An 8,427-nucleotide genomic window follows, 5' to 3' on the forward strand; every position below is an offset into this window, starting at 1 on the left:
AACCCACGCCTCCAGGGGAGACTGCGACCTGAACGCAGCGCCTTAGACCGCTCGGCCATCCTGACATTTGCTCTAAGCTGGAGCTGACCCGTTGGAACTACACCTAAAGTCAAAGACCTGAAAGCTAGTGATTCGCTGTTCTGCCCTGTCAATCCACCGGCCTCGTTGGCGCAGTTAGGCAGCGCGTCAGTCTCATAATCTGAAGGTCGTGAGTTCGAGCCTCACACGTGGCAGAGTGGTTCTTTTTGATACCTGAGAGCGCTTAGACGTAAGAACGGTTTTCTCTGTACCCTTCCATGTGCAAAGCTTCTCTGGAGGGCTGAAGACATGACATTTTGTGAGAAACTGTGAGGTTCCAGGTGAATTCCCTGAACCCCGTCCAGTCCTATGCCACCCTTTGATATACAATGTAATCGAAATTCAGTGTTCATGCTGGGCTAACGCTGAACGAATGCAGTGATAGCATCCCTCTCACATTCATGCAACATGTGGCGTTGTCCTTGTAAGTTTAATATCATGCTTAATGTGAACAACCTTAATGTTCACGAAAAGACTTGCCAAACTTACTGCCCTTCTGGGGCAACGTGCGAGAGGGCTGAAGACTGTAGCCCGCAGCCAAAGGACAGGTCTGTCAGAAGTGGGATTCATCCCTCTCACATTCATGCAACATGTGGCGGTGTCCTTGTAAGTTTAATATCATGCTTAATGTGAACAACCTTAATGTTCACGAAAAGACTTGCCAAACTTACTGCCCTGCTGGGGCAACGTGCGAGAGGGCTGAAGACTGTAGCCCGCAGCCAAAGGACAGGTCTGTCAGAAGTGGGATTCGAACCCACGCCTCCAGGGGAGACTGCGACCTGAACGCAGCGCCTTAGACCGCTCGGCCATCCTGACATTTGCTCTAAGCTGGAGCTGACCCGTTGGAACTACACCTAAAGTCAAAGACCTGAAAGCTAGTGATTCGCTGTTCTGCCCTGTCAATCCACCGGCCTCGTTGGCGCAGTTAGGCAGCGCGTCAGTCTCATAATCTGAAGGTCGTGAGTTCGAGCCTCACACGGGGCAGAGTGGTTCTTTTTGATACCTGAGAGCGCTTAGACGTAAGAACGGTTTTCTCTGTACCCTTCCATGTGCAAAGCTTCTCTGGAGGGCTGAAGACATGACATTTTGTGAGAAACTGTGAGGTTCCAGGTGAATTCCCTGAACCCCGTCCAGTCCTATGCCACCCTTTGATATACAATGTAATCGAAATTCAGTGTTCATGCTGGGCTAACGCTGAACGAATGCAGTGATAGCATCCCTCTCACATTCATGCAACATGTGGCGTTGTCCTTGTAAGTTTAATATCATGCTTAATGTGAACAACCTTAATGTTCACGAAAAGACTTGCCAAACTTACTGCCCTTCTGGGGCAACGTGCGAGAGGGCTGAAGACTGTAGCCCGCAGCCAAAGCACAGGTCTGTCAGAAGTGGGATTCATCCCTCTCACATTCATGCAACATGTGGCGGTGTCCTTGTAAGTTTAATATCATGCTTAATGTGAACAACCTTAATGTTCACGAAAAGACTTGCCAAACTTACTGCCCTTCTGGGGCAATGTGCGAGAGGGCTGAAGACATGACATTTTGTGAGAAACTGTGAGGTTCCAGGTGAATTCCCTGAACCCCGTCCAGTCCTATGCCACCCTTTGATATACAATGTAATCGAAATTCAGTGTTCATGCTGGGCTAACGCTGAACGAATGCAGTGATAGCATCCTCTCACATTCATGCAACATGTGGCGGTGTCCTTGTAAGTTTAATATCATGCTTAATGTGAACAACCTTAATGTTCACGAAAAGACTTGCCAAACTTACTGCCCTGCTGGGGCAACGTGCGAGAGGGCTGAAGACTGTAGCCCGCAGCCAAAGGACAGGTCTGTCAGAAGTGGGATTCGAACCCACGCCTCCAGGGGAGACTGCGACCTGAACGCAGCGCCTTAGACCGCTCGGCCATCCTGACATTTGCTCTAAGCTGGAGCTGACCCGTTGGAACTACACCTAAAGTCAAAGACCTGAAAGCTAGTGATTCGCTGTTCTGCCCTGTCAACCCACCGGCCTCGTTGGCGCAGTTAGGCAGCGCGTCAGTCTCATAATCTGAAGGTCGTGAGTTCGAGCCTCACACGTGGCAGAGTGGTTCTTTTTGATACCTGAGGCGCTTAGGCGTAGAACGGTTTTCTCTGTACCCTTCCATGTGCAAAGCTTCTCTGGAGGGCTGAAGACATGACATTTTGTGAGAAACTGTGAGGTTCCAGGTGAATTCCCTGAACCCCGTCCAGTCCTATGCCACCCTTTGATATACAATGTAATCGAAATTCAGTGTTCATGCTGGGCTAACGCTGAACGAATGCAGTGATAGCATCCCTCTCACATTCATGCAACATGTGGCGTTGTCCTTGTAAGTTTAATATCATGCTTAATGTGAACAACCTTAATGTTCACGAAAAGACTTGCCAAACTTACTGCCCTGCTGGGGCAACGTGCGAGAGGGCTGAAGACTGTAGCCCGCAGCCAAAGGACAGGTCTGTCAGAAGTGGGATTCGAACCCACGCCTCCAGGGGAGACTGCGACCTGAGCATGGCGCCTTAGACCGCTCGGCCATCCTGACATTTGCTCTAAGCTGGAGCTGACCCGTTGGAACTACACCTAAAGTCAAAGACCTGAAAGCTAGTGATTCGCTGTTCTGCCCTGTCAATCCACCGGCCTCGTTGGCGCAGTTAGGCAGCGCGTCAGTCTCATAATCTGAAGGTCGTGAGTTCGAGCCTCACACGGGGCAGAGTGGTTCTTTTTGATACCTGAGAGCGCTTAGACGTAAGAACGGTTTTCTCTGTACCCTTCCATGTGCAAAGCTTCTCTGGAGGGCTGAAGACATGACATTTTGTGAGAAACTGTGAGGTTCCAGGTGAATTCCCTGAACCCCGTCCAGTCCTATGCCACCCTTTGATATACAATGTAATCGAAATTCAGTGTTCATGCTGGGCTAACGCTGAACGAATGCAGTGATAGCATCCCTCTCACATTCATGCAACATGTGGCGTTGTCCTTGTAAGTTTAATATCATGCTTAATGTGAACAACCTTAATGTTCACGAAAAGACTTGCCAAACTTACTGCCCTTCTGAGGCAACGTGCGAGAGGGCTGAAGACTGTAGCCCGCAGCCAAAGCACAGGTCTGTCAGAAGTGGGATTCATCCCTCTCACATTCATGCAACATGTGGCGGTGTCCTTGTAAGTTTAATATCATGCTTAATGTGAACAACCTTAATGTTCACGAAAAGACTTGCCAAACTTACTGCCCTTCTGGGGCAATGTGCGAGAGGGCTGAAGACTGTAGCCCGCAGCCAAAGGACAGGTCTGTCAGAAGTGGGATTCATCCCTCTCACATTCATGCAACATGTGGCGGTGTCCTTGTAAGTTTAATATCATGCTTAATGTGAACAACCTTAATGTTCACGAAAAGACTTGCCAAACTTACTGCCCTTCTGGGGCAACGTGCGAGAGGGCTGAAGACTGTAGCCCGCAGCCAAAGCACAGGTCTGTCAGAAGTGGGATTCATCCCTCTCACATTCATGCAACATGTGGCGGTGTCCTTGTAAGTTTAATATCATGCTTAATGTGAACAACCTTAATGTTCACGAAAAGACTTGCCAAACTTACTGCCCTGCTGGGGCAACGTGCGAGAGGGCTGAAGACTGTAGCCCGCAGCCAAAGGACAGGTCTGTCAGAAGTGGGATTCGAACCCACGCCTCCAGGGGAGACTGCGACCTGAACGCAGCGCCTTAGACCGCTCGGCCATCCTGACATTTGCTCTAAGCTGGAGCTGACCCGTTGGAACTACACCTAAAGTCAAAGACCTGAAAGCTAGTGATTCGCTGTTCTGCCCTGTCAATCCACCGGCCTCGTTGGCGCAGTTAGGCAGCGCGTCAGTCTCATAATCTGAAGGTCGTGAGTTCGAGCCTCACACGGGGCAGAGTGGTTCTTTTTGATACCTGAGAGCGCTTAGACGTAAGAACGGTTTTCTCTGTACCCTTCCATGTGCAAAGCTTCTCTGGAGGGCTGAAGACATGACATTTTGTGAGAAACTGTGAGGTTCCAGGTGAATTCCCTGAACCCCGTCCAGTCCTATGCCACCCTTTGATATACAATGTAATCGAAATTCAGTGTTCATGCTGGGCTAACGCTGAACGAATGCAGTGATAGCATCCCTCTCACATTCATGCAACATGTGGCGTTGTCCTTGTAAGTTTAATATCATGCTTAATGTGAACAACCTTAATGTTCACGAAAAGACTTGCCAAACTTACTGCCCTTCTGGGGCAACGTGCGAGAGGGCTGAAGACTGTAGCCCGCAGCCAAAGCACAGGTCTGTCAGAAGTGGGATTCATCCCTCTCACATTCATGCAACATGTGGCGGTGTCCTTGTAAGTTTAATATCATGCTTAATGTGAACAACCTTAATGTTCACGAAAAGACTTGCCAAACTTACTGCCCTTCTGGGGCAATGTGCGAGAGGGCTGAAGACTGTAGCCCGCAGCCAAAGGACAGGTCTGTCAGAAGTGGGATTCATCCCTCTCACATTCATGCAACATGTGGCGGTGTCCTTGTAAGTTTAATATCATGCTTAATGTGAACAACCTTAATGTTCACGAAAAGACTTGCCAAACTTACTGCCCTGCTGGGGCAACGTGCGAGAGGGCTGAAGACTGTAGCCCGCAGCCAAAGGACAGGTCTGTCAGAAGTGGGATTCGAACCCACGCCTCCAGGGGAGACTGCGACCTGAACACAGCGCCTTAGACCGCTCGGCCATCCTGACATTTGCTCTAAGCTGGAGCTGACCCGTTGGAACTACACCTAAAGGCAAAGACCTGAAAGCTAGTGATTCGCTGTTCAGCCCTGTCAACCCACCGGCCTCGTTGGCGCAGTTAGGCAGCGCGTCAGTCTCATAATCTGAAGGTCGTGAGTTCGAGCCTCACACGTGGCAGAGTGGTTCTTTTTGATACCTGAGAGCGCTTAGACGTAAGAACGGTTTTCTCTGTACCCTTCCATGTGCAAAGCTTCTCTGGAGGGCTGAAGACATGACATTTTGTGAGAAACTGTGAGGTTCCAGGTGAATTCCCTGAACCCCGTCCAGTCCTATGCCACCCTTTGATATACAATGTAATCGAAATTCAGTGTTCATGCTGGGCTAACGCTGAACGAATGCAGTGATAGCATCCCTCTCACATTCATGCAACATGTGGCGTTGTCCTTGTAAGTTTAATATCATGCTTAATGTGAACAACCTTAATGTTCACGAAAAGACTTGCCAAACTTACTGCCCTTCTGGGGCAACGCGAGAGGGCTGAAGACATGACATTTTGTGAGAAACTGTGAGGTTCCAGGTGAATTCCCTGAACCCCGTCCAGTCCTATGCCACCCTTTGATATACAATGTAATCGAAATTCAGTGTTCATGCTGGGCTAACGCTGAACGAATGCAGTGATAGCATCCCTCTCACATTCATGCAACATGTGGCGTTGTCCTTGTAAGTTTAATATCATGCTTAATGTGAACAACCTTAATGTTCACGAAAAGACTTGCCAAACTTACTGCCCTGCTGGGGCAACGTGCGAGAGGGCTGAAGACTGTAGCCCGCAGCCAAAGGACAGGTCTGTCAGAAGTGGGATTCGAACCCACGCCTCCAGGGGAGACTGCGACCTGAACGCAGCGCCTTAGACCGCTCGGCCATCCTGACATTTGCTCTAAGCTGGAGCTGACCCGTTGGAACTACACCTAAAGGCAAAGACCTGAAAGCTAGTGATTCGCTGTTCTGCCCTGTCAACCCACCGGCCTCGTTGGCGCAGTTAGGCAGCGCGTCAGTCTCATAATCTGAAGGTCGTGAGTTCGAGCCTCACACGTGGCAGAGTGGTTCTTTTTGATACCTGAGAGCGCTTAGACGTAAGAACGGTTTTCTCTGTACCCTTCCATGTGCAAAGCTTCTCTGGAGGGCTGAAGACTGTAGCCCGCAGCCAAAGGACAGGTCTGTCAGAAGTGGGATTCAACCCACGCCTCCAGGAGACTGCGACCTGAGCATGGCGCCTTAGACCGCCGCCATCCTGACATTTGCTCTAAGCTGGAGCTGACCCGTTGGAACTACACCTAAAGTCAAAGACCTGAAAGCTAGTGATTCGCTGTTCTGCCCTGTCAACCCACCGGCCTCGTTGGCGCAGTTAGGCAGCGCCAGTCTCATAATCTGAAGGTCGTGAGTTCGAGCCTCACACGGGCAGAGTGGTTCTTTTGATACCTGAGGCGCTTAGGCGTAAGAACGGTTTTCTGTACCCTTCCATGTGCAAAGCTTCTCTGGAGGGCTGAAGACTGTAGCCCGCAGCCAAAGGACAGGTCTGTCAGAAGTGGGATTCATCCTCTCACATTCATGCAACATGTGGCGTTGTCCTTGTAAGTTTAATATCATGCTTAATGTGAACAACCTTAATGTTCACGAAAAGACTTGCCAAACTTACTGCCCTGCTGGGGCAACGTCGAGAGGGCTGAAGACTGTAGCCCGCAGCCAAAGGACAGGTCTGTCAGAAGTGGGATTCAACCCACGCCTCCAGGGAGACTGCGACCTGAGCATGGCGCCTTAGACCGCTCGGCCATCCTGACATTTGCTCTAAGCTGGAGCTGACCCGTTGGAACTACACCTAAAGGCAAAGACCTGAAAGCTAGTGATTCGCTGTTCAGCCCTGTCAACCCACCGGCCTCGTTGGCGCAGTTAGGCAGCGTCAGTCTCATAATCTGAAGGTCGTGAGTTCGAGCCTCACACGGGCAGAGTGGTTCTTTTGATACCTGAGAGCGCTTAGACGTAAGAACGGTTTTCTGTACCCTTCCATGTGCAAAGCTTCTCTGGAGGGCTGAAGACATGACATTTTGTGAGAAACTGTGAGGTTCCAGGTGAATTCCCTGAACCCCGTCCAGTCCTATGCCACCCTTTGATATACAATGTAATCGAAATTCAGTGTTCATGCTGGGCTAACGCTGAACGAATGCAGTGATAGCATCCTCTCACATTCATGCAACATGTGGCGGTGTCCTTGTAAGTTTAATATCATGCTTAATGTGAACAACCTTAATGTTCACGAAAAGACTTGCAAACTTACTGCCCTTCTGAGGCAACGTGCGAGAGGGCTGAAGACATGACATTTTGTGAGAAACTGTGAGGTTCCAGGTGAATTCTGAACCCCGTCCAGTCCTATGCCACCCTTTGATATACAATGTAATCGAAATTCAGTGTTCATGCTGGGCTAACGCTGAACGAATGCAGTGATAGCATCCTCTCACATTCATGCAACATGTGGCGTTGTCCTTGTAAGTTTAATATCATGCTTAATGTGAACAACCTTAATGTTCACGAAAAGACTTGCCAAACTTACTGCCCTTCTGGGGCAATGTGCGAGAGGGCTGAAGACTGTAGCCCGCAGCCAAAGGACAGGTCTGTCAGAAGTGGGATTCATCCTCTCACATTCATGCAACATGTGGCGTTGTCCTTGTAAGTTTAATATCATGCTTAATGTGAACAACCTTAATGTTCACGAAAAGACTTGCCAAACTTACTGCCCTTCTGGGGCAACGTGCGAGAGGGCTGAAGACTGTAGCCCGCAGCCAAAGGACAGGTCTGTCAGAAGTGGGATTCATCCTCTCACATTCATGCAACATGTGGCGTGTCCTTGTAAGTTTAATATCATGCTTAATGTGAACAACCTTAATGTTCACGAAAAGACTTGCAAACTTACTGCCCTTCTGAGGCAACGTGCGAGAGGGCTGAAGACTGTAGCCCGCAGCCAAAGGACAGGTCTGTCAGAAGTGGGATTCATCCTCTCACATTCATGCAACATGTGGCGTGTCCTTGTAAGTTTAATATCATGCTTAATGTGAACAACCTTAATGTTCACGAAAAGACTTGCAAACTTACTGCCCTTCTGGGGCAATGTGCGAGAGGGCTGAAGACATGACATTTTGTGAGAAACTGTGAGGTTCCAGGTGAATTCTGAACCCCGTCCAGTCCTATGCCACCCTTTGATATACAATGTAATCGAAATTCAGTGTTCATGCTGGGCTAACGCTGAACGAATGCAGTGATAGCATCCTCTCACATTCATGCAACATGTGGCGTGTCCTTGTAAGTTTAATATCATGCTTAATGTGAACAACCTTAATGTTCACGAAAAGACTTGCTAAACTTACTGCCCTTCTGGGGCAACGTGCGAGAGGGCTGAAGACATGACATTTTGTGAGAAACTGTGAGGTTCCAGGTGAATTCCTGAACCCCGTCCAGTCCTATGCCACCCTTTGATATACAATGTAATCGAAATTCAGTGTTCATGCTGGGCTAACGCTGAGCGAATGCAGTGATAGCA

At 49.3% G+C, this 8,427-nt stretch overlaps 13 non-coding genes across 13 annotated transcripts; 7 read left to right on the plus strand and 6 right to left on the minus strand.

The window, feature by feature from the left end:
• The first annotated feature begins 159 nt into the window (after window positions 1–159).
• trnam-cau (transfer RNA methionine (anticodon CAU)) lies at window positions 160–233 on the plus strand. The gene has a single exon. It is a non-coding gene; the product is annotated as a tRNA-Met (tRNA).
• A 578-nt stretch (window positions 234–811) lies between these two features.
• Window positions 812–894, minus strand: trnal-cag (transfer RNA leucine (anticodon CAG)). The gene has a single exon. It is a non-coding gene; the product is annotated as a tRNA-Leu (tRNA).
• A 94-nt stretch (window positions 895–988) lies between these two features.
• trnam-cau (transfer RNA methionine (anticodon CAU)) lies at window positions 989–1,062 on the plus strand. Its single transcript has one exon. It is a non-coding gene; the product is annotated as a tRNA-Met (tRNA).
• An 853-nt stretch (window positions 1,063–1,915) lies between these two features.
• Window positions 1,916–1,998, minus strand: trnal-cag (transfer RNA leucine (anticodon CAG)). The gene has a single exon. It is a non-coding gene; the product is annotated as a tRNA-Leu (tRNA).
• Window positions 1,999–2,092: 94 nt separating this feature from the next.
• Window positions 2,093–2,166, plus strand: trnam-cau (transfer RNA methionine (anticodon CAU)). The gene has a single exon. It is a non-coding gene; the product is annotated as a tRNA-Met (tRNA).
• A 394-nt stretch (window positions 2,167–2,560) lies between these two features.
• trnal-cag (transfer RNA leucine (anticodon CAG)) lies at window positions 2,561–2,643 on the minus strand. The gene is given in 2 exon segments: window positions 2,561–2,595; window positions 2,606–2,643. It is a non-coding gene; the product is annotated as a tRNA-Leu (tRNA).
• A 94-nt stretch (window positions 2,644–2,737) lies between these two features.
• On the plus strand, window positions 2,738–2,811 carry trnam-cau (transfer RNA methionine (anticodon CAU)). Its single transcript has one exon. It is a non-coding gene; the product is annotated as a tRNA-Met (tRNA).
• A 942-nt stretch (window positions 2,812–3,753) lies between these two features.
• On the minus strand, window positions 3,754–3,836 carry trnal-cag (transfer RNA leucine (anticodon CAG)). The gene has a single exon. It is a non-coding gene; the product is annotated as a tRNA-Leu (tRNA).
• A 94-nt stretch (window positions 3,837–3,930) lies between these two features.
• On the plus strand, window positions 3,931–4,004 carry trnam-cau (transfer RNA methionine (anticodon CAU)). Its single transcript has one exon. It is a non-coding gene; the product is annotated as a tRNA-Met (tRNA).
• Window positions 4,005–4,764: 760 nt separating this feature from the next.
• On the minus strand, window positions 4,765–4,847 carry trnal-cag (transfer RNA leucine (anticodon CAG)). Its single transcript has one exon. It is a non-coding gene; the product is annotated as a tRNA-Leu (tRNA).
• A 94-nt stretch (window positions 4,848–4,941) lies between these two features.
• On the plus strand, window positions 4,942–5,015 carry trnam-cau (transfer RNA methionine (anticodon CAU)). The gene has a single exon. It is a non-coding gene; the product is annotated as a tRNA-Met (tRNA).
• A 670-nt stretch (window positions 5,016–5,685) lies between these two features.
• On the minus strand, window positions 5,686–5,768 carry trnal-cag (transfer RNA leucine (anticodon CAG)). The gene has a single exon. It is a non-coding gene; the product is annotated as a tRNA-Leu (tRNA).
• A 94-nt stretch (window positions 5,769–5,862) lies between these two features.
• On the plus strand, window positions 5,863–5,936 carry trnam-cau (transfer RNA methionine (anticodon CAU)). The gene has a single exon. It is a non-coding gene; the product is annotated as a tRNA-Met (tRNA).
• The last annotated feature ends 2,491 nt before the right edge of the window (window positions 5,937–8,427 follow it).

Source organism: Onychostoma macrolepis, unplaced genomic scaffold (assembly GCF_012432095.1).
Source record: "Onychostoma macrolepis isolate SWU-2019 unplaced genomic scaffold, ASM1243209v1 Scaffold188, whole genome shotgun sequence".
Lineage (NCBI taxonomy): Eukaryota > Metazoa > Chordata > Actinopteri > Cypriniformes > Cyprinidae > Onychostoma > Onychostoma macrolepis.